This window comes from Bos indicus x Bos taurus, chromosome 22 (assembly GCF_003369695.1).
Source record: "Bos indicus x Bos taurus breed Angus x Brahman F1 hybrid chromosome 22, Bos_hybrid_MaternalHap_v2.0, whole genome shotgun sequence".
In the NCBI taxonomy this organism is placed as follows: Eukaryota; Metazoa; Chordata; class Mammalia; order Artiodactyla; family Bovidae; genus Bos; species Bos indicus x Bos taurus.
The window spans coordinates 14,928,310-14,953,422 of record NC_040097.1 but is presented as its reverse complement, the minus strand read 5'-3'; positions in this window follow the sequence as shown (position 1 = coordinate 14,953,422).

The following is a 25,113-nucleotide window of genomic DNA, read 5'->3' as shown; positions in this document are numbered from 1 at the left end:
AACAACAGAATGGGAAAGACTAGGGATCTCTTCAAGAAAATCAGAGATACCAAAGGAACATTTCATGCAAAGGTGGGCTCGATAAAGGACAGAAATGGCATGCTTACCCCTTATCTGAAGACTCCTCACTCTCCCTGAAATAGCACCTGTGCAGCACCGGTCCTGCTGACTCTTGTCACTCCATCACTAATGTGTTGCTGCTGAAACACTGTAATTGCTCAATAAATAAACTGTTGCTGGGTGAATGACTTGAATGAAGATACTTAAAGATAACTTGAACTTTGGGGGAAAATACTAGCCGAGTGCAGATCATCAAAATATCATTCAATTCCATCTCTTTGTAAAAGAAACACAACACAGAAAAGAAAACAACTTAGAAATACTTTACTTGAAGTTCTTTCAGAACTTTACAACATGAATCTTGTCTTATTGCCCTTGGTCAGAATTATCCTTTCATCTTATACAGTTTGTCTGGTCATCTGTACCAGGTTGTGGGTTCCTCAAAGTCAGGGACTGAATATTTCATTTCACTCAGCACCCTCTGAAGCGAAATGATCACATGTCTTTGGCTACACAGTTCCTGCATCGCTCTCTCTCCCTGTCTGCACAAGGATCTCAGTTAAAAAGCAAATAAAACGTGAGCATTCAATCCTCTGGCTGGACCTGCTGACTATGTGGTGCCAGGCAAATGGCTTGGTGGTTTTTCAGATTGGTTTTGTCTTTTGTTCTCTGAATTTAGCATCATGTGAAGACAGAGCATAGCCTAAAGGTGTACTTAAAATGTCATCCTGTTCCTGAGCTTTCTCAGACAGGCAATAGAAAATGGTACCCTTGATAATTAATGCCCTTGAGGAAATTTAGCAGAGGCTAACAACTGTAAACAGTAAGTTATTAGTCAGGGAACATGCTTACAACATGAGCATGAAATTCCCATGCATCTTCAGAGGGCAGGAAAGGGAAAATGCAAGATTTTCTGGATAATTTTTATGACCATTTTTGCTTAATTATTTTATATATAAGCAGACTGTTCATCACCATCACCCCAATCTCTTTTGCTAGCTTGAATTCCTCAATTCATTTATAAAACAAAATTGGAGTGTTGACTGCAACCTTTAAATTAGGTCCACATCTTTAATTACAGATTCTGTATAAACTATTCTAGAATTACTGATGGTACATAAAGAAAGGATAAAAGATTATTATCTTATTAAAATGTCAATTAAAAAACGTTTTAAAAAATGTGCATTTATATCATGGAAAGAGACTAGGTTGTAGTTGCCCAAATTCAACAAATGTTTTAAGAATGATGCCACTGTATCTGTAGAACGAAAAAGACAAAACTGGCTGAATTTGAGTCTTAGATGTGAGTGCTTGAAATATGGCTTAATTTTTTCCCCTTCTAGCCCCTTTCCCCCTCTTTGGAAACTGATGAAAGATTTTGTATTTTCTAAAGAAATTGACCTCATTTTTAGTTTATTTTCTAGAAATAGGGATGTCTTTACATGTGTTTGAAAGCATGTCTGTCAAACTTTGGAAGACTTTTTAGAACGAAGAAACCTACAGTGCATATCCTACCAAATTGTTTGGGGATTTTCTGCTTTTATGTGTTTGGGCATTTTTCCCTCTTAAACATCAAAACTTAATAATCGTGGTGGAAGGTTAAATATTTTCCATACTTTGTTTCTGAAATTTATTCCTTACAAAGAGCATATGGAGGGGAAACGTACATACTCAATCAATTACTAATGGTTACCTTTGGGGTCAGGGAATAGGATTGGGTTTGGGGGCAATAGAGGAGGGCTCTTACTTCTTTCTCTATTTTACTAACAGTGAAAACATACACATGTGCCATGTGTATAATCTTTACAGCTCTTAAAACGAATAAAACACTGTATTTAGAGAAAAAATAATACTTACATGAGTAACTTAAAAAGTGACATGGTGTCCTAGGATTGAATACTGCATATAGGGTTCCAGGTTGGAAAGAGTAGAGAGGAATTACTATCTGCTCTGCCGGTAGCATTCACCCTCTAGAACATTTCTGTACAGACAGATTAAATAAAAATGGAGACAGGGAAGTGAGCAGAAGCAGAATGAAAAAATCTGATACCCAGAATGGAAGGTTTCTATTGGGGAAAGCTTTAAGAATTAACACTTTGATTAGTTAGACTGAGATCACATTGAATTCATTTTCCCTAATGCTCATTGGCTTTAACTCAATATCATTAAATGCCTTTATGACATCATCAGTCTGTTTCTTGCGGCTTTAAAACAGAAACTTAAAGTCAACATGTCACAACCAAAATTCTAGAGAGCACCTTATTTAAATTCCCAAATCTCTTAGGAGCTAGGAATGAAATGTAATGCTAATTTAATTTACTAACTTGTTCTCTTTCCACCAGAACACACAGTCATTGCTTGTGAACGCCTCACCCCCTTCCTTTCTCTTTTCGTCAGTCTGGGATGGGATTAAAAATTGATTTGAAGAGCAAAGTCCTAGTGGTGTCCCAGACCCTGGTTTCCAAACATTCAGGGTCAAGGGACATTTCATGACCATGGTGTACCTACCATTTTATTTTCCAAACATGATCTGTGGAGGCTGAATGGGGTGGAGCTCTTTATTCTGCCAGGACTGAAAACTATACATAAAGTAAGCAGTTGGCACAAGTCTTCTCTGTGCATGTGTGTGTTAAAGAGGAAAGGTTGGATCAAATGAGTGATTTCCTGTTCGGAGCAGGACATTTCCATGAAAGGAAATATAATTGGTTCCACTTCCAATTAGCACATCAAGAGGACAGCCGGTAACTCACTTCTTCCTGGTTCCAGCCTGGGGATGATGTGACCCAGGGGAAAGGGACCCTTCAGCAGGCCTCGGAAGGACCCTGGCTGGTAGGGAAAGCACACACCCCCATGGCCCCCTTGCCTTTCAGGGTCCCCCTGGAGCCTGTCAAAATTTGAGTTCTGTCCTTTCTCCGCTCTTGGGAGGACACACGATGTCCCTCCAGGTCCTACAGTCTGGGTTTGATTAAATAATTATAACCTCCCAGCAGCAGATCTATCATTTATGTTCCGAAACATGCCAGCATGTGTCTTTTGTGGCCATGCCAGCCAATCATCAAGCCACTCTTGTTATTGTCACTGAGAACACAGTGGTTCAATGTTTGTGCTAGTTCCTGGATTTTGGCGATAGAATGTTGCCCAGCAGTGTGCTGCTGGTGCCAACATCGCTACAGAACTTCATAATAAATCCTTTCTATATTTACTCAGTCCACCACTCTGACACTGAAATTGCCTTTTATGAGCTTACGATCAGAGGCTCCCATTTTCCACTTCTAACTCTGGGTGACTATATATTCTAATAGCAAAGACATCAAGGCCTGTTGTCTGTATGTGCAGCGTGGTGCAGTGCCTGCTGCCTGGGTGGGGAAGGTAGGAGCCTGGAAGTATGGGCTGATCGTTCGTCCCACACAAAGGAAGCACACAGACTATCTCTTTAGTCTGCTGGGTTAGCATGTCTAAAAATTTCCACTTCCTCCACAGCTAAAGTCCAAAGTAAAGCAGCAATGTTTCATATTAATATGTTATCTCCTACAAATGCACAAAGAGAGGTGGGTGACCCCTAACTGTTTTTAAAGGATGTTAAAGGAGATATTTTTGACTCTTTCCTTAATTGAGCTATAAATGATCTCTAAATTACCCTCTTTTAGAAGGTATACTATCAGCCATCACTTGAAAAATAAACACCTGATTAGGAAGTCTCTATTTTATGTATACATGAATAATTATACTAGCAATAATTTCCATGGCCAGAATTCCCTTTCTACCCCACTACTCCACCAATGATAACACAAGGAGCTTCTAGAAATGATGATGTATACAAAATTAGTGATGAGCTATGTTTTGGAAATGGAAAGATGTGTCTTCTTTCGTTTGCATAATTCTGTTCAGAGAGGTCAGAAAAACACTGATATGCATGTCTCATGGGTGTTTTCATCTTTGAAAAGTGGTCAAAGTCACTCATCTATTGAAAGGAGTACAATGAGATGAGATAATAAAGATTAGTGAGAAGAAACTGCATAAACCGAGGCAAGAGTGCCAGAATCACGAAAGCAAACTCACCCATCATGAGTCCCTCAAAACTGCTTTTCCTTTGCCTTTACATGTCCTGAAACGCCCTGGACTTGATTCGTACATACAGCAAATGTGAATCTTAAAAGAAGACTCACTTTATCCAAAGGTAGAATCGACAGAGGGTTATGTGCTTTTTGTTTTACTGCTTCCTTTTAAAGGAAGATGTTTCCATTTAACGCAGAAATATTCTGTCATCACAAGAACAGGAAATGCTTCAAGTATTTAACTTTTTCAGGGAATGGATTTTAGGAAAATATTAATACAAGATATTTTAAATATGTACATTTTAACATCATTTTCCCTAATGAAAAGTCCTATTTTAAAATATATATATTATATATATATATAAATTGTTATTGTTACTTTGTTATGAAGATTTGAAACGTAACATTTTTCAGTGATTTAATTCTTGGTGCTATCACGTTCACCTCCATGTTCCTCAGATAATGATTTAGTATTTTTGAAAATGAAGCAAATTATTCTTTTAAGTATACTTACACTTCAAAATAGATTATTTCCAAATACAACAACTTAAACTATGCTACCATTCAACAGAGGCAAACTCAGATTGGAGAAAAAGTGGATAATGAAGGCATTCCACTGTGAAATATGTAGTAATATATCATGACAAGTTCTTTGGGTGATAGTCCCTGGAGAAGAGAAAATGGTTAGGAAGAAGCAAAACCTTCAGACTAGTAGTCAAGAGAGAAACAGAAATATGGTTTTGTTCTCCCTTAGCTTTATGCAGGAGTTCTTATGTTTGTAAACACAGAAAAGACAGAATTATTAAAAGAGACTAAATATTTCAACTGTAGAAATTTCAGCCATTTATGAGAAAAACTGGTTTTTAAAAGTGCTTCTGACTAATAATAGTGCATAGATAGAAATGCAGGACTGTTTCTAGTTAAGCATTTTGGATATGCTGATGAGGGAGAAACAGAATTGGTAACTGGCCACTAGGGGGCCTTCCCAGTGGTCCTTCTTTAATACAGGGAAAGTAATTAATAATAAAACAAACTGCAGGATGTACCACCAATATTTTCTATGATACACATAGAAAAAGCTGGCTGGGAAGTAAAAAAAATCCCATAATATGGCTATTCAGATAGTATTAGACTATTGATTGATTTCCCCTTCATGGAACAGGAACAGACTTTTTTTTAATCAACTGCTGGGATTTTGTTTTTCAGGTCAAATAATGGTTGTTTTATCACACTCAGACTTTGCGGTGTCACCTGTAATGTGTGGATGTTAACAGTGTCTGCTCCTTCTGCCTCACCAGATTTTGGGAGGGTCAAATGAAGTGATTTATTCGAGAATCCTTATAAAAGGATATTCAAAAGTCATGTGATTGATTGCTCCAAACAATCAAAAAATTTTGAATGAATTCTTGACTAGAGCACTTTGATGGATAGGAGGCATTCTTGTCACCAGGTTTTAAAATATATAATGATTTAGTCTGAAAAGTGTTTCAGTAAATTAAATTTAAAAAGTTTTTGCAAAACGGTATCTTCTTTTATATTATTTGAGCAAACTCCAGGATATAGTGAAGGACAGGGGAGCCTGGCATGCTGCAGTCCATATGGGTGCAGAGAGTCGGATGTGACTTAGTGCCTGAACAACATATGCATAAGAGGGTTGGCAAAGATGCAATCCAAGGTTGCTATTGCTGTTTAAATTATGAGGATTTTAATTTTTCCCTAACTTTCTTACTTCTTCAATTTCTATGACTTCTGGTTTTCTGCAGTGATCCTGAAATATTTTACAGTAAAATAATATTGTAATAGTTAAACAAAATAGTAGAGAAAAGGAGATATTGCTAGATTGGTGGAAAAATTCCATTTTCAGCCAATGTGAAATTTTTCCTAGTAAATATTTTGTTAAACATTCATGTGAAGAGACTTTCATTAAAAATATTTAGATAATTTATAAATCCCCACCAAAAAACATTAGTATAAAAATATTTAAAATATTTAAATGGAATTATCTTTTTATAACATAAATATATCTTTCACTTGTCTATTTACTCCAAAAGGGAAATTTATAAAAATAACAAGTTATTTTCCATTTAAATATGTATCTATTTGTTGGCATCCATTTTAAAGCATATTACTTTAAGATCTGTATTTAGAATAGGTAACTCTTCCAAATGACTCTGCTTCTACATGGCATTTGGTGCACATTAGGGTGACTTCTGCTAATTTTTATCACTTTCCAGAGTACCTTTGAAAAATGCCCTCAACATTACCCTTTCCACATCTCTCTGATCTTGTTTTAAGAGGCATTTTGTGCGTTTCCACCCCGCTTTCATAAGCCATGAAACTTTGATCTATTTCATTTTCTGTTTTAATTCAATTCTTCAGATGGCTTGAGAATTCTTTGACTTTCTACTTTTTTGCTTATTTTTAAGAACATGAGTACTGAATTAATTGTTTGGTTGTTAAAAATACAAATACATCAGATAAGCTGAAGTTTATTCCCTCCATTTTATTCTCTTCCCAGAGACTGCACAGTCGTCAGTGTGTTTAATAGCCTTTAGAATGTTGCTGCTGTTGCTTTTCTGTGTATTCACATTCAGAGATATATACCTAAGGAAACAAATAATTTGGAGGTTGCTTTCTTTTTAAAACAACATAAGTGGGATCAAATTATAAATACAGTTTCACACTTCCTTTTTCTCAAGATTGTATCTTAGAGATTTGTCTCAGGACATATAGATCTACATAATTTTAAAATATTCTTACATTTTAAAGACTAAATCCTTAGCCTTCTTGGGGTAGCTCAGGTTTGTAAGGAACTTAACTATTCAGTGATCAAAACATGCTGTTTCAAATTACGTCAGAATATACTGAACTCCCTGCTTCATGCAGATCCTGAAGGGAATTAGGTACTATCTCTGCCCTTGAGAGGAATCCAGGGTATTTCTTACAAGCAGGAAAGAGGTAATAAACCCTAGAACCATTCATTCTTCTGCCAGATCATACATTTCATAGTAGAGAAATAAGTAATTCCACTGAAGAACAAAACTTAAACACGATGCTCAAAGCCCCAGAAGCTGGAAGGGACTGCAGAAGAGGATCTGCAGTCCTCTGTATTTAGACACCCAGGATGGAAAATTAAGTCTCAGGAAAAATGAACACCCAGGTGAAACTAAGCACACAGCCCACAGGAATGTAATATGTTGCCACAAAATCTGTTATTCTGTTGGTACCATGTCTTTCTTCTGTATGTGTTTGGTATCTTGAATTTTCTCCATAGCTTATGTAAAGAAGAGTCCTGTGTTTTCCAAGAAAAGGCATGGTCAATATCAACCAGTAGCAGGGAGAAGGATAGGGAGTTTGTGGAAATATCTGTTAAGAGTTAGAAGCTTTTGTGCTGAGAGGCCAGGCAGGGCAAATGCAGGGTTGAGACCTGCCTCACAGGGACTCAGCTACATGCTGCCACAGTTTTAGAGATCTGAGGTGAGTTTCCACTTATCCCTTTATCTGAGTCTTCTGTTCATCCAGGTGTTCACATTTCTCAGAATACTGGGCTTAGTTTTCACTGTGTGTGTGTGCTCAGTCATGTCCAACTCTTTGCAACTCCATGGACTATAGCCCACCAGGCTCCTCTGTCCATGGGATTCTCCAGGCAAGAATATTGGAGTGCGTAGCCATTCCTTTCTCAGGAAGATTCTTTACTGTCTGACTCACCAAGGAAGCCCTGCTGCTAAGTCACTTCAGTCGTGTCCGACTCTGTGCGACCCCATAGATGGCAGCCCACCAGGCTCCCCCATCCCTGGGATTCTCCAGGCAAGAACACTGGAGTGGGTTGCCATTTCCTTCTCCAATGCCATGAAAGTAAAAAGTGAAAGTGAAGTCACTCAGTCGTGTCCGACTCTTAGGGACCCCTTGGACTGCAGCCTACCAGGGTCCTCTGTCCGTGGGATTTTCTAGGCAAGAGTACTGGAGTGGGGTGCCACAGATGGTGTCTACAGCAACAAGTTCGGCAGAGATTTTTGAAAAATCCGTATCATTTCTCCAACAATCACTGAGCTTCAACAGAATGATGACTGGGATAAAGGAGAAAGTTTTCTCCCAGAGTCAATGAAAGCAAAGTTTTAATAAGACGGTACTATCAAATATGTTTAAAATACAGCATATCCTAGTGCATTGGATCACAAACGTCTGAATTACACAAGCATAATAAGGACTTCTATTTTTTATTATTAAATTCATTTTTGATACAAGAAGATGAGTTTTTTGGGGAAAAAAAAAAAAGAAACATCAGGAACTGATTATTGACATCACAGAAAGATCTCCCAAGGGTTGCTTTAAAACATAATATCCCACTGATGCTCTTATATTTTTATTTAACTTTTAAAAAGTCTGCGCTTTTTTTTCCAGTTGTGTTTAGGAAAATAATTTGTCCTTAGGATCTCTGAATCATAAAATATTAGGTTCTGTGGCAGGGATGTAACAGGACATCTTAATAGCCCTGGTAATTTAAGATATTTTGTTAAAACACTTGTCAACTAATAAAAAGAGGGTAGAATCCATCTCGGCTGAAAAAATTATCTGTTAATCCATTTTTGTTTTGTTTTGTTTTAATTTGGACTTTTCTATAAGCAAGCAACATTTTTAGTCAATGTCATACGATTTGTATGCATAGTTACATTTTCGTCCTACACCAGAGACATGAGAAATCCTAATAAAAACCATGCTTTAAAGCTTGCTGCGGCTCTCTTGCTTATCATGGCCCTTATTTCTGAGTGCAAATGTTACACAGACCTACTCCAGCTTCCAGTCTATTCATACATATAATATGTTTTATCAAAATCAATTACTCTAATTTACAAACAATAGTATTTTTCATTTTAATTTATAAGCAGATGGTATTTATGAATTAGTTATATGCAAATAAAGCATTACTAAAATTTTACTCAAAAGGGACAATAGTTCGGTGAATCAGAAAACTTTTACCAAAATCATGTCTGACAAATTCATTGGAAAATATGACTCTCCTTTTAACAAATCAACCCTTCAAATCAAAAATTTACAAATATGTCAGTTTGAATTTTAGCAAATTTTAGCACCTCTTACTTTGTATGTAACTCACTAAGAATTTGTTAGATACAAAACATGTTCTTGAAACAATTTAGAGTTTAATTTGAAGCAACTGAGCATTTAATCTGCATCATTTTTCAAGAGTAGGGAGTGAAGTGTTAAGTGATTTTACTCCCCAAAATGCCAATGGGGCTTTCTTTAATTTGGGCTCAGCTTACCTCTCTCCGGTAGTGACCTAAGAGTTTGGAGCACATATCTGTGCTCACACCAGCCACCCCCTGAGGAACGGCACAGAGCCTCAGTTTTCCAAACCTGAGTTGCAGCCCTTTGGAGATTCACACGGTGCAGACAACGCCCAGGGGACCTTGTCCAGCAAAGGTGTGATGGAGCCCACATGCACTGAACCGCAGTCCAGGCCAAGTGCCCTTGAGGGAGAAGGGGTAGGACAGGACTTTGATGGCTGTGGAGAATAAAGCGTCTGGAAAATGCTTTGGAAAAGAGCAAAACAGTCTACAAAGATTTGAGTTTTATGTGTGTTTAGGAAAGGCCAGACAGGATGTAATTTCACATTCAGATTTAATTCTGTTGCTGATCTGCAGCGTTGGGAACATGCATCCTGGAGCATCCAGTGTCACTGGGAGCTGGCTCTATGCGAGAGTCCTACTAGCTTAGAAGAGATGACCTAGCGAAACAATCCGCTGCGCTTTCCTACCCTGGGTCTCAATGAAAACATCATAGCAAGTTGCCCGATAAAAGACTGCAAGGTTAAAAAGTACATCAACCTCGGTTTCTGCCTTATATCTACCACTGACTAGCTGTGTGACCTTGAAGAAGAGATCTAACTTCTCTGGTCCTCTGTTTTCTCAACTACAGCATGGTATTGTTATTAATAAAAATGGCCTTTTTCATGAAGAGTTTAATACATGCCAAGCAGTGTTCTAGAAAGATATATACTAACTCAGGCTTCACAGAAAGTTTTTGAGTTTAAAATCTCTATTATCTTTTTTGTCCAGTTGAGGAAACAGGCTTGAATGGGTTAAGTAAGTGACTTCAAGGGCTTCCCTCATAGCTCAGTCGGTAAAGATGTAAAGAATCTGCCTGCAAAGCAGGAGACCCAGGTTCAATCGCTGGGTCAGGAAGATACCCTGGAGAAGGAAATGGCAACCCATTCCAGTATTCTTGCCCAGAGAATCCCATGGACAGATACAGTCCATGGGGTCGCAAGAGTCAGACACGACTTAGCAATTATATGTATGTATGTATGTAAGTGACTTCAGCTCATATAGCTGGAGTGTGCATGGTCAACCTCCAGATGAAGCTGCCTAGATCCAGAAACTGTGCTCTGAACCCCAACACTGTGAGAGGCAGGCGAGTTTCAGGTAAGGACAGGACCCTGGTCCATCAGGTCTCCATCACTTACCACCATCACCTTGCCAAGGGGCAGCCTCGCTGTGCCTCACAGCACCCTTCCCTCCCCATGTGAACAGGGAATAAGGTTTACACAGCATCTGCCTCTTGGCATTATTGTGAAGATTCAATGAGTCAGTATTTGTTAAAAACTCTGAACAGTGCATGGTAAGGACCAGATAGGTGCATGGGTGCGTGTTAAGTCACTTCAGTCGTGTCCAACTCTTTGTGATCCTATGGACTGTAGCCAGCCAGGCTCCTCTGTCCATGGGACTCTCCAGGTAAGAACACTGGAGTGGGTTACCATGCCCTCCTCCAGGGGATCTTCCCAACCCAGGGATGGAATCCAGGAGTCGAGGCTAAGTATCCTGCCCTGCAGGCAGATTCTTTATCCACTGAGCCACCTGGGAAGCTCCTCGCTAGGTAGTTTAGTGCTATTACATCAGGACGCATACTCTTCAATGATGTGGACTGGAGCAAAGATTAAACAATATGCATAAATTACCTGCCTGTACATAATAACCACCAAATCAGTATTCCTTTCAGGAGATTTAGTGCCAAGTGTGACGTGACTTAGGTGCTAGAGAGAGGTGCAGAGGGTAGGGCACATGGCCGCCTATCACAGAGCTCACAGTCTAGTGGAGGCAAAGTTTAGTTTTCTCACCTCCAGGCGTCAGAACGTTCTGTCTTTAAGCAGCTGGCTATACCTCATTTCTCACCTGTCTGTGATAATGGTTCATGTAACGGGATAAATGGGCTGAGAAGTGTTCATAGGTCCATCTTCCATCTCAGCCCAGGGGAGAGAATCCTATGGTGGGTCCTCCATTGCTCCCCACCAGGCATCCTCTACGAGAGAACAGAAATGGAGTTAGTAGGTAGAAGAAGCCGAGTCACTCTCTGTTATAAAATGCCCAGTGTAGGCGGAGGAGGGGTGAAAAGAGGTGCCCCCTCAGTGCACGGCAGGGGTGTGGACACCTGTGCGGGCTGGATGTGCGTGTGTTGTGCCCGCATGCGTGTGTCTGTGTTGTGAGTGTGTGTTTGTGTGTGTGCTGGCGTGATGGTTCTAGTGTAGCCGCAGGGCCTGGGGAGGTATAATAGAAGACAAAAAATGGGATTGTAGTAAGTCCTATAAGGACTTGCATCTTCTTATTTTCAAAATACAGGAGTAAAGGAACTCTGTTCCTTTTTTTTACTTTGGATTCATTCATTGTGTTTGTGCAGCCATGCCTCTTGGAGACCAAATGGCCATGTGGTTTTATGGGGCCTGGAGCACCTCTATTTGCCAGGAGCTGTGCTGGGTCCATCGGTTCAACAGAGGCAGTCAATTCCTGCCTGTCCTTGGACCTGCCCTCATAGCCAATATTCCAGGCCTGGCTGGCCCGGTCTCAGAGAGGCCACAGCCGGCAGCCAGAAGGACTGGCCAGGGAAGGAGGGGAAAAGCCTGACAGAAGAGCGCTCAGAGCCTACAGAGCTTTCCTTGAAAGTCAGGCTTCATCCTGTGCTGTCTGGCAAGGTCACATGGGGCTCCCTCCGGGGCACGGTTCTCCTGGTAAACGCCAAGCGGGAGTGAGGCGGCTTCTGCTGGCTCTTTCCAACAGAGACGTCACTCGGAATTGGAGCAGGCTGACCCACAGGAGCCGATGGGCTTATTACGGACAGTGGTCCGTGGAGAGGGTGGAGGCTTGAGGAGGAAAAACAAGAGGACAAAGCCAAGATAGAACCAGTCTGACTGGCTCCTGACATGACCACCTGCCACCTCAGATTGAGAGGTGAAGACTGCAGCACGATGAACGCTGCACTCGCGTGGCGCGGTGAAGACTGCAGCACGATGAACGCTGCACTCACGTGGCGTGGTGAAGACTGCAGCACGATGAACGCTGCACTCGCGTGGCGCGGTGAAGACTGTAGCACGATGAACGCTGCACTCGCGTGGCATGGTGAAGACTGCAGCACGATGAACGCTGCACTCGCGTGGCGCGGTGAAGACTGCAGCACGATGAACGCTGCACTCGCGTGGCATGGTGAAGACTGCAGCACGATGAACGCTGCACTCGCGTGGCGCGGTGAAGACTGCAGCACGATGAACGCTGCACTCGCGTGGCGCGGTGAAGACTGCAGCACGATGAACGCTGCACTCGCGTGGCATGGTGAAGACTGCAGCACGATGAACGCTGCACTCGCGTGGCGCGGTGAAGACTGCAGCACGATGAACGCTGCACTCGCGTGGCATGGTGAAGACTGCAGCACGATGAACGCTGCACTCGCGTGGCGCGGTGAAGACTGCAGCACGATGAACGCTGCACTCGCGTGGCGCGGTGAAGACTGCAGCACGATGAACGCTGCACTCGCGTGGCGCGGTGAAGACTGCAGCACGATGAACGCTGCACTCGCGTGGCGCGGTGAAGACTGCAGCACGATGAACGCTGCACTCGCGTGGTGCGGTGAAGACTGCAGCACGATGAACGCTGCACTCGCGTGGCGCGGTCGCACACTGACTGGCTCCTGACATGACCACCTGCCACCTCAGATTGAGAGGTGAAGACTGCAGCACGATGAACGCTGCACTCGCGTGGTGCGGTCGCACACTGACTGGCTCCTGACATGACCACCTGCCACCTCAGATTGAGAGGTGAAGACTGCAGCACGATGAACGCTGCACTCGCGTGGCGCGGTGAAGACTGCAGCACGATGAACGCTGCACTCGCGTGGCGCGGTGAAGACTGCAGCACGATGAACGCTGCACTCGCGTGGCGCGGTCGCACACTGACTGGCTCCTGACATGACCACCTGCCACACCACCTGCCACCTCAGATTGAGAGGTGAAGACTGCAGCACGATGGACGCTGCACTCGCGTGGCGCGGTCGCACACCTGGAAACACCCGTACCACCCTTGTCCTGTGCTATTGGCACAAGCACGCCACAGGCCTTGACCACATTCAAGGTCACAAACACCAGGAATGAGGGTCACGGGGTCACCAGATGAGTCTGTCTGTCATAGCAGTGGTGGCCAACCGGTGGGTCTGCTCAGCCCCCAAATCACAGTCTTTCTCTAAGAGCAGTCTGCCTTGGCAGCCATGTATTCCCAGGGCAGTCGTGCCCTGGGAAACGACACCCTGACAACACTGTCTGACCTGTAGGTAGAGATCTGGCTCCAGGCAAAACAATTCTATTGTTTCCAGGATTTTGACATTGGGATTTACAGACAGCCAGTGAGTCCGGCCTAGTTCCTTGCAAGGAAGAGTGAAAGTGTTAGTCACTCTGTCGTGTCTAGCTCCTTTATAACCCCATGGACTGCAGCCTGCCAGGCTTCCTTGTCCACGGAATTCTCCAAGCAAGAATACTAGAGTGGGTAGCCTTGTAGGGGATCTTCAAACCCAGGGACCAAATCTGCACTGCAGGCAGATTCTTTACCATCTGAGCCACCAGAGAAGCCCCTTCAAGGAAAGGAGAGATTTATTAATAGTTCTTGGGTGGCCTTTTTCTGACGTGTGCATCTGGGACAGAGGAGAATGAAGCTGAGCCACAGGGGGAAGAATGGAGATAGAGGTGGAGGAAAAACACTGTCTGGTTCTCCAAAAGCTATTTAGTTGCTGGTTCTTTATTTTCTCATGTCACCCAATGACTTTCAAGTTTCAGAGTTCTGCTGCTATCCTGCCCATAAATTCTCTGTTTTGTGTAAGTTTGCTCAAGTTCCCTCCTGTTACTTGTCAAGGTCAAGACCACAACCAAGTAGAGACATCAGGGTGGGTTTTGTTTATTCTTCACTCAGAACCTCTGTGTCATCCTTCCATCAACCTGCCATCCACTAAACAGTATTTCTCTGCTTTCATCATGCACTTATCATCCAGGCACTGTCCTGGGTGCTAGGCTAGACAAGCAAGCAAGATTCAGAGTCCCCACTCTCACCAAGCCACAATCCACGGAACCACTGGGCATATAAACAGTTACAGATGGGAGGTGTCGAGAAGCACCAAAAAGGGCATACACATGAGCCTGGGAAGAGGCCTTCCAGGAATGCTTCCTGGAGAAGATGTCCAAGCTGAGATCTAAGAGGTAAAGAGGAACTAACCAACTGCAGGGGAAAAGAGAGAAAACTATTCCAGACGGTGGGAGGGGCTGGGAGACTGACAAATCTGAGCATCAGAGAGCCAAGTGTATGTGTAGAGATCTTTACAGAGATGGTGAGGAAGCTAACATTTTACAGGTCTGTCCCTGAAACATTACCTTCGTGAAGCTAGGGGCTGTATTTTTAAATTATTATTTTGAAAATCCAGCTTGGCACTTGGGGATTTATTAATTAAAAATTGTGTGGGGGCACATTATTTATTTTTTATTAATATATATATTAAAAGTAACTCTATTATGTATACAGCTATGACTTTGACAAATGCACAAAGCTATGTGTCCACCACTACTGAATAGGTCCATCTTGATTAAAAATATCCTCATGCTTCCATTCTGTCATCAACACCTCTCTCTACCCTCTTCCCTTACAGGTATTCTCTATGTACAGTACTTTGTTTAATATTTGTACCCACCTACAAGATGTATATACTGATTCTTCCTTCTTTTTCCGCTTCATTCAGGAAGTTGAGCAATTCATGTGTGTGAACATAAAGCAGCCCATTCTCTCAGATCACCACGTTAAGACACTCAGGTTTCCCAGATAAGGCACAGGAAAAATCAATTCAGTCCTGAAAACCATACCCTGCTTCCCAAGACTTGGGTTCTGTGCTGAAAGGATATAAGAACAAAAAAACAGTGTTATCTGTGGGTCAGGTCTGCCTTTCCTGGCCTTTTGCTAAGGGGCGAAAGGCACAGGTTTCATGGAGCCAATAAAATGCACCTTCTCAAGAAATGTTACGACAGCTGGCTTCCAGATCCTCTGATTGTTATGTCTTTTTCAAGAGGGATTCATTAATTATTTTTAATCATGTCTTGATTTTACCAAGAAGGCCATGATTTCCATAGGCAGCTCACTGATAAACTGGGGAATGTCTTCATGCTGTGTTTTTCCTGGGGTATGGTGTAACTTTCTTTGTCATCAATGCATACGTCAAAGCAGGCTAACCAGAGTATTTCCACAGACACAGCATATGGTTGGGTCATGCACATGGCCATCATAAATCCTCAACAATGGCACCAAATGATATCATGACCTGGTCCTGTTGGAATCCAGATTTATGAAGATCTGAATGTGAAAACTGAGTGTTAGGAGCATGGATTTTTAAAAATGTGCCACGTGAATAGGTTTGTCTCTTATATGGCTACTTGCCTCCATATGTGGCAAGTGAATGAAAAAATACATGCAGAGGTAGTTGAAAAATTCTTGAGATGCCTCAATAAGCTTGCCTAGAGCCAGTGCAGAGTAAGCACCCAATAAATATTCATGAGTGAGTGGACGAACGGATGGATGAATGAAGTGGAACTGGAGTGAGTTATAAAGTCATCTCATTTTTCTAGAGAGCAGCTCGTCCTAGGAAGCCGTTGCCTTTCCAACACCTTTTTCCCTTTTCCACTTGTGACTACATGTTTTGCTTATGAAACCCCTGGAACCTCAGCCCCAGGGGCAAGTCCATCTTACTCCAGTCAATCAGAGAAAGGGACATTTCATGGAGATTGTGATTAGTCTGGTCATAGGCACATGACCTTTTTCAACCCAATCAGACTGAAAGGGATGAGTTTAAGTTCGTGGCATGGGGAGAAACTGTCCCCTTCTTTTGACAGAGATGGGTGAGGATGCATGTTACTCTATCTGCTGCCCTAGTGTCTTCCCTTCCCTGCCAGGGCTGCCCTACTTATCTTATGAACTTTTGAGGGGACTCAGCTTTGGTTTGATGCTCTACAAAACAGAATGGGCAAGCATCTCATCCTTGACAATACAGTTGAGCTCCTGGATCTTCCTGGAGAACACCCAGATTCCAGACCACCTATTATTTGATAGTCATTTCATTCTGGCCTCAGTCACCTTGAGTCAGGATTTCTTCTGCTTTCCGTTGAAAACAAAAACAAAACAAAATAAAGTAAAAGTCTGAAGTTGAGAAGAGAATAATAAAGAAGGATGGGCTATTTTGTGTTGTTTCCAAAAGCAGTTAACACCAGCCTTTGCACGCAGAGCACACGTGAAGATCACTTCTAGATCATGTCTTTCAGTGCATGTACCCTGGGGGGTAAGTATTGTGATGCTGGTTTTACTTGCTCCCTTCAGGTAAAATTTGCCCATCTGGCAAAGAAGTCCTCTTCCTTGCCCAGTTGGGGTAACTTTGCATGTTCTTTCCCTTACTGGTTTTGCCTGGTTCCTCTGGTAACACAGATACAAAGAGCTTTCTGTTGTCTCATATTCCATGACTCTCCATATTTTCAGCCATTCATACCATTGCCCTTCTCATTAGTTCATGAAATTTGGAAAACACCTTAGTGAATATTCCTTTTACAGTTACTGTAAGCAGGGTGCCAGGCAAGTTACACACATAAAATATAAAATAATTCTTGCCTCCAAAGATCTTATCCTCTAATTGGAATGCCAGAGAAGAGCATTTCAGACAGTGATAAGAGATCTGAAAAAAAGAGAAATACCAGACTGTTAATCATTATAAATAGCATGTCATTAATTCTTAGATGAGAGGTATATAATAATAGCTCTCAAACCCAAACATTTTCAGTCCCTTTCCTCAACACTATCTTTTGCCTAGAGGGTTGTGGTAGTTTCCAGATCTACCAACTTCTACCCTGTGTAACATCTGATCGAATCTCTGCATTGAAGCCGAGAGGGCTCATGTAGAAGAAAAACAGACCCTGACATTCCTCCAATCTTTGTTCGGTGCCTAGAAGACCTATTCACCCTCCTTCCAATTTCAGCTCAATGATTATGTCCTCGGAAAAGTCTTTGCTGCCTTCCTCACTGTGGTAGGAGAAAACCCACCACGGGCTCTCAGAGCACAGGACTGTTTTGTTTGTATCATCACTGAAATATCACCTGTATCCCCACACACCTCTAGGTGGGCAAGGGTTTTATCTGTGGTCACTCTCTATTGGATCTCCAGGGCTTGATAAGGTGTCTGGAATGTGGTAGGTGCTCAATAAATACTTATCGGAAAATGACCATAGGCACCATGTTATGAACCTAACCACATTGTCATTTACTTCTCAGAAACACCCTCGAGAAAAGTGCTATTGTGTTGTCCCATTATACAGTTGGAGTACATATTTAGAGAGAGAAAATAACGTGGCCAAGGTCACATACAGGTGACAACGTAGGGGTTCCAACTAGGCATGTGACATTAGAAACTGAACTCTTCATCACTGGCCACTACCATGTCTCATAGATGAAGAAAGTTCTGGAAGTTCAGAGGAGGAAGAAGCTTAGTGAGTGAGCAGGAGTCTGGGCTAGGCTCATAAGACAAGATGGCTTTGGCCAGGGAGGTAATAAGCAGGAGGACGGGCATACAGGGACACTGCTGGCATAAGGCACCTTTGAGAGAGGCCCCCCTTCTATACAGAGAGTTATGAAAAAGGGCCCTCCCTCCCTGTAGACATAGCCCAGCACCAGGAAACAAGCATGGTAAGCCATGTTGGTAAGTCAAGCACTGGCTCAGCTTCCCATCTTACTTTCTCCTCAGCTGGGCAATTTTTGTCACAGTGCACAAATCACATGGCTGTATGCAGCACCCTGTAGACTTGAAGGTTTAGAAGGAAAAAAGCAAGAGGTGAAGAAATCCATTTGGTTGGAGCAGATGCTTTTGGAGGGAAATGCAAAAGTCTAAGACTTGCCCTGTCTAATACAACTAGCTGCCTGTGATGATTTAAAACTAAACTAGTTAAAATGAAATATAATTTACAATTCTGTTTCCCAATCATACTCCTTTTTCAAGTGCTCAGTAGCTACATGTAACCAGTGGCTACCATCTTGGAGAGCACAGATAGAGAACATTTCCATTATTACATAGCACGGGTCTAGAAAGCAAGCTGGAGCCACAGTTTGTAAAAAAAAAAAAAAAAAATGCTCAGTCTTTATGCCACGGAGAGTCATGAAAGGGTTGTAATCTGGGAAGTGGTGGTGCTAGGAGTAACAGTTAACGTTTATTGAAGAATTCAGATGTGTTTGGTAGTGTACTAAGGCAATATCTCATTTAATCTTCACAAGGGTCTTACAGGGGAATAACATTCTTATTATCCCCAATTTATAGGAAAGAAAATTGAGGTCCAATGAGGTTAAATAACTCTTACAGCTTCAGGTCTGTCTGATTCAAGAGGTTTTACTTTATACCATGCTCTTTCTGCTCTATATCCAAATTAGCCTGATGATGGGAGTAAATTATTCAACAAATCACAGACTGAGGTCAGGGAGGCCCGCTCAGCAGCCTCAGAAATATTCTAGGCATGAGATGATAATGTCTGCCACTGGAGGGTCAGGAGCTTCCTTTGCAGAAGTCTTCAGAAGGTCCTTGTTCTCTGTCCCTGGCCTGCAGTTTGCCTCCCTTCCTGCCTAACCATTCATCGCAATGGGCCGCGTTTTCTTTGGAATCATCTTTGCTTATCTTTTTGCTCCTTGTGTTGGTCTTTCCAGAGAAAATTGTGTTTGCATTAGATTTTAACCTAATAAATTTTTATCCCTGGGAGGACATCTCCCGCTTCATCCTGCTGCTAGGCCTCCCTCTAGAGATCTCAGGACACAGCTGGAGAGCCTGTGTGGGCCCCACTGCAAGCCAAGCCCAGAAATCCCATCTGGAAACGTACGTGGCAGAAGTCTTCCCGCTTCTCCTCTGGTTAATGGAAATGCACCGAAGGATCCCACTTCCTGCTGGGATATGGTTTCTTTCTGCTTCTTAGGCCTCCTGGTGTTAAAGGTAAACTTTTCCTTGGAGCACTTCTGTCTACACTGTGAGCTCCAGCAGTCTGAGTCTGTGGCTGATTCAGCTTTAGGTGAAGCCTGTCAGGCGATGGAGATGAACTGACCCTCCCTCAGTCTTGTAAAGAAAACTGGTCTCCAGTATGTGGTTTCATGACTTATGGACAAGTGGACCCCCACTGACTCCCCTGAGGAAGTCTGTGAAAGAAACCAGTGACTACTGGTCTGTGTGTGGCAGCTGGGGAAACTGAGGAATGGGAGGATGGAGAGAATTTCACATGGGTCAGAATTAACTAGAACAAGAAAGAAAACCATGACAGCCAGGTTGCCTGGTCATGCTTTAACCACAACCCACACTTGCCTATTTAGTTACAACAAACACAAAAGAGATAAACATAGATGGAAGTTAGTCTAAACAGCAAATTTTAGAAGTTTTTCCTCTGATGTCTAGTCAGCCATCCTGACCTTTATTGGAGGATAAACCAGCTCACAACAGCTGTGGACAATTATTTACTGTAAGTCAGAGACGAAAGAGCTTGGATAATGAAGGGAATTCCGCATGAGAAGGAGAGCAGAGTGCTTGGTACCAGAAAGTTATCTTTTAACTCAATTCTTGAATTCCAAAGATCAAGCTACCAAGCTCACAATAGAAGAGGTCCTGGAAAAGCCTAGGGTGTGTGGGGCGGTGGGCTTTGCTCACAGTCAAGGGGTGTTATGAAAGTGCACAGCCACACCTGGCCCTTCTTCAGACTCGGACGGTCCAGGAAGATACTCCACGCAGATGCTACTGAGATGACACGTCCCTTGCCGTCCATTAAAGTGATCTATAGCTGGCTGTGGAGTCACCCAACCATCTTGGCTACTCAATAAGAAACAGATTTGGGTTCCCTCACTCAGGCTGTCAGATTTTACAGCCGCTGGATGATCTCCGGCAGTGTGGCCTCTCAGCGAGACACTGCTGAAGCAGGCTCGGAAACATTTGGCAGTCAAGAGAGGGACAAAAGCTTTGCATAATTCAGGAGTGAGTTCAAAGCCAGTAACATTTACACTCTATGCCAAGAAAGCATTTTAAAGACAGTGAGGTGCCTCTAAGCCAATAAGGTGTTATTACCTTTAAGCATATCCCTTTCAACCCTTTGATAGTAAGTGCTGTTTTAACATATTTGAAAATACCATCCTCAATTTAAAACAGGATATGTCACCTCTACACTTTGAACTTCCAAGAGGACAAGAAGCCTTGCTTGAAGATGATGCACTTTATTACAGGCGCACACACACACACTCCCTCTCTCTCTCCTTCTCACCTGTGCTGCAAAATATGGTATCTGGCCACCTTGAGCGTGACAAGATCAATGAGACTAATGAATGAATTTCCTCTCCAGGAGTCTCAGGCCTAGAGACCCACCCACAGTACAGGGGAAAATTTTCTGTAAACACTCCCATATTTTGAATGGGAGTGATGCTTTTCAGAGCAATCTCCCATCCTGAAAGAAGAAAAGCTGAAGACTCTGTGTTCTAGAATTTTAACTAAACAGACCACAAAACCCACTTGCTCCCAAACTAAATTCTAAGTCTGAATCTGAGAACAACTGCAGTCCTTAAAATACAAATTAACAACAAGCAGGGAACGTTATACTTGTCCCTGACAGAACTGTTGGGCACAAGAGCATAGAGACAAGAACAAGGCTTTAAAAAAAAATAAGAGCAAAACCTAGGACTAGATGGCTTGGGTTCAAATACTGGCTTGGCTATTTGCTCAGTATGTGACCTTGAACTTAATTTACATGGCTGGTGAATCCTTGTGGCTTGAAATTGTGACTCAGAACTGGAAGAACCCTGGAGACCATCTTGTTCAACCATCATCTCACTAGTCTTACCCAGAGACTCCAGAATTCCCAATTCTCAGTCCTTCATTACTTGTATCAGAGAAGACCACGAAGGCATCTGCAGGCAAAGGAAGAGGAAAGACAGGAGGTCTACTGAGTCTTTTGCCAAATATCTTGGTCTCCTTTGGAAAATACCTGAGAGTTGCTGAGGTTTTGAGAGTGGACAATAAAACTTAAAGCTTAGGAGCTCCGGAGGTTAACTTACAGCTAAGAAACTGCTTATTATTCTCCACTCCTCCCTCCCCCCTCAATCCAGGATTCCATCCCCTGAAATGACTCCAGGTCATCCATGCTATTCCTTCCACTTGCAGCATCCTTTCCCCCTTTCCACCTGGGAAATCTCTACTTATTACCCAAGGTCAAGGCCAAGGTTAACTCTCCTGTAAGGCTTTCTCAGACAGTATCACTAATTCTAACGATAGAAAAGTTGAGTATCTACTAAGTGCTGAACACTGTACTCAACACTTTCCATGATGATCTTATTTCATTCAGGAATCCTCACCACTATTCTATGAAGCAAATACTACTGTGACCCCCATTTTAAGATGAGGAAAGCAAGTCTCACTAGAGTTAAATAACTTGCCCAAGGACACAGAGCTTGTTAGTGGCAGGGCTAGTTTGAAGACCAGATCTGCCTGATTCCATAAGCAAGCTCTTCCCCATCTGTCAGTGCAACTTCCTCAATGAACTCATGTTTTGGCTACATCACTTTCCCCATTTAACTTCACATCTTTTTCCTTCTTTACTAGATTAAAAGTCAGGTGGTGGGTTATTCTGCTTTAAATCTCTAATAGTTAGCTCACTGCTTGGCTCACAACAGATGCTTAACATAAATGTGTATACGTGTGTTGAATGGAGAAATGGATAGATGGATGGGTGGAAGGAGGGAGGGAGGAAAGGAATCAAGGAAGACATTCCCAGCTTCCTCAAAGGTGAATATTCTAAACAAGCTAATCTCTTTCAAGTACACCAAACACTGTGTTCTATGAAGAAGAATGTTAGTGCTTTCTGAAAAATGTATCTAGTCAATACATATTTCACATTGACCCTGGGCCTTACTAATGGCAGAAAATTCAAAGGAAAGTCAAATCTCTACTCTGTACACCTATGGCCACAGAAAAGAAGCCTGTAAATGTTGGACAGAATAGAAAACATCTGGACCAGATCATAACCTTGAAGAATGAAGATATATGCTCTCTGAGTTCAGTCTTTTTACTTAAAAACAAAACAAAAAAAAAAACAAACAAAAAAACACAAACCTTACATACTTCTCATGACTTCACTGCCTTGCTTTTTGATATGTCCTCCAAGGAAGAAGTCTCACCCACAAACTTCAAATAGGTAAGCCTACAGCTGCTACAAATTCAAGTGTTTAGACTACATCAACTTGCATTTATTAGGGATGCATTAAAAAAATCTAGAGAAAATGAGAACAGATCTCAGCCTTGAGCAAAAATATATAAGGCGCCAAAAAGACACATTAGGAGAGGTTCAGAAGTCAATACTTGTGGCTCAGCATTCAAACTGGCCTGTCCAGAGTGCAAGTCTTTCCTCAGAGCACATGATCCAGGGTGGTCACCATTTGGTATTTTCAAAGCCTAAAGGATGCAACCTGAGAGGCAAACATGAGTTTCCATGTAGGAACAGAAGTAGAATCCGAATCCTGGGTGACATGTTAAAATACAGTCTCATGGTCTGCAAGGTCTAAATGCTTTGAAGCAGCATCACGGTTGGGACCTCACAGTCAGGCTGTGATGGGAGAGCATCCCAGGGCCCTCTCTCAAGGTGCTCTCAGTGCAGAGAGGCTGGCTGCTTGCATGATTGGTGGCAGAAGGAAGGTTTGGAAGCTGGATTAAGTGAAAACTTCTGCCATCTGTCTTTGATCCCAAAAGGCTAAATCCAGATGAGCTTGTACAAATAACTCAATGATTTCAGTTTTGCAACCCCTGTAGGTATCTCAGCAAAGGCTGCTTTAGTTCTAAGCAGATACTCTTGCTTTGGGTGGACATCTGAAACTGTTTTCTACGTTGATTTTGTCCAGTTTCATGTTGGAAGAAGGGGCTTTTATACATTAGGGTGATGGCCTGTATGTTTCCACATCCTAAACGTGAGAAACAATCACTGCTTCCAGTCCTGAGGTGATATTAAGTGTAAGAGACTCTGATATGACATTGTCTCATTTAATCCTCACAAGCAGTCATGAGAGAGAGGTGCAGGTTCAACTGTTCTATGGTTAGGCTCATGAACCTTTTTCTGGTTATTTCACCACAGACAGGAGAATTACTTGGGGGCTTCCTTTCACACCCAGCTCAACTCCTGTGCTGATCAGTGTGCAATGCTACCCAACTTTTCATGGGGATTCGAGTCTTCCCTAGGTTCCTGATGCCTGGAACCGTGTTTCAGTCTCTTGTGGGCATCACAAAGTGCAGTGGACATACGAACAGCTAAATGAGTTGAACAAACTTTTTTTAATGAAAAAGACACACAGAATTTTTCATGCACTGAGTCTAACAGGAATTAATTAAGAGAGGAGTGATGTCAACTGGAGAGTGGAAGACTCTTGGGTGCAGCTGAGGTTGGAGGGACCATTTCATATCAAGATAGGGTGAACCTGGGAGCCAAACAAAGGGTGTCTGTTGCTGGAAGATAAATGTTCTGTTTACTCAGGAACGAAGACCACTTCAAAGACCATTTGTTGGCTTGGTGAGAAGCTGTTGCCAAGGTGAAGAGTCCCTGTGTCCCAACTGCCCATAAACATGTCTTCGAACAGCAGGAAGGAGCTGCACAAAATGGCTGTGGTTGCCAGAGCGGGGAGCAGAGCCTCAGGAAGCGGATGCGTCTCCCTCAGTAGCACCGACAGAGGCAGGAAAGGTTCCACGTGCCAATCTGCCAAGACAAACACGGCCCAGCACTGCCGGGGGTGGGAGGGTGGCCGGGCCGAGCAGCTGAGCCACCACAGTCACGCAGCCTCTCGAAAGCCTGTGGCTGCAAGAGCGCAACCAGGGCCTGTGGTTTCCGGCCACCTCCCTGGTACACAGCTCGGGCTCTCTGTGACTCATGGCCAATGGTGTGCCAAGACTTCACGTCCCATCTCCAAGGGGGCTCGACCCATGCAGGGCCATGGCGGTTCCCACTGTTTCATCCTCTCAAGCAGCTTAGTGGGGGATTAATGATGACCAGGATGTGAGTGGACAACTTCATAGGAGCAGCCGGCTGTAAAGGCATCCTGCCCCGGCACACGAGGACACAGCAGAGGGCCAGGAGCCGTCAGCTGTGCTGAGCTAAGGCTGCTATGTCTCAACTCTGCTGGTTGAGAGTGTGTATGTGTGGGGAGCGGGGGGAGAGGACATCAGAGGGAGGAAGAGAAACTAACATTTATTGATGTCAGGCCTCTAGAGAGATGCTGTGGTTGGGTGGTTAAGAGTGTGGGCGTCGGATTGCATCTGGCTTCACCACGCACTAGATGAGTGATCTTGGAAAGCAGCTCAGTCCTCTGAACCTCAACATTCTCATCCAGAAAAGAGGGAAAATAGTAGTAATCCACCCCATCCAATGGTTCTAAAGATCAAATGGAGATTATAATTGTAAAGTTTGGGAGATATTAGCTTGGTAGACGTTAGCATTTATCATTGTGGAACTAGGTGCTGGAGCTGAAGAACAGAAAGAATTGTTTCAGAGGGAATTAGTGCCCATGAGTAAGTAAAATGCTTTGCTTATGGAGGTTGAACACTGAGCTCCAGTTCTAAGCTGCCCGTATAGGGTGCATTCTGTAGACGATGAAGCTTAAAGACCCTT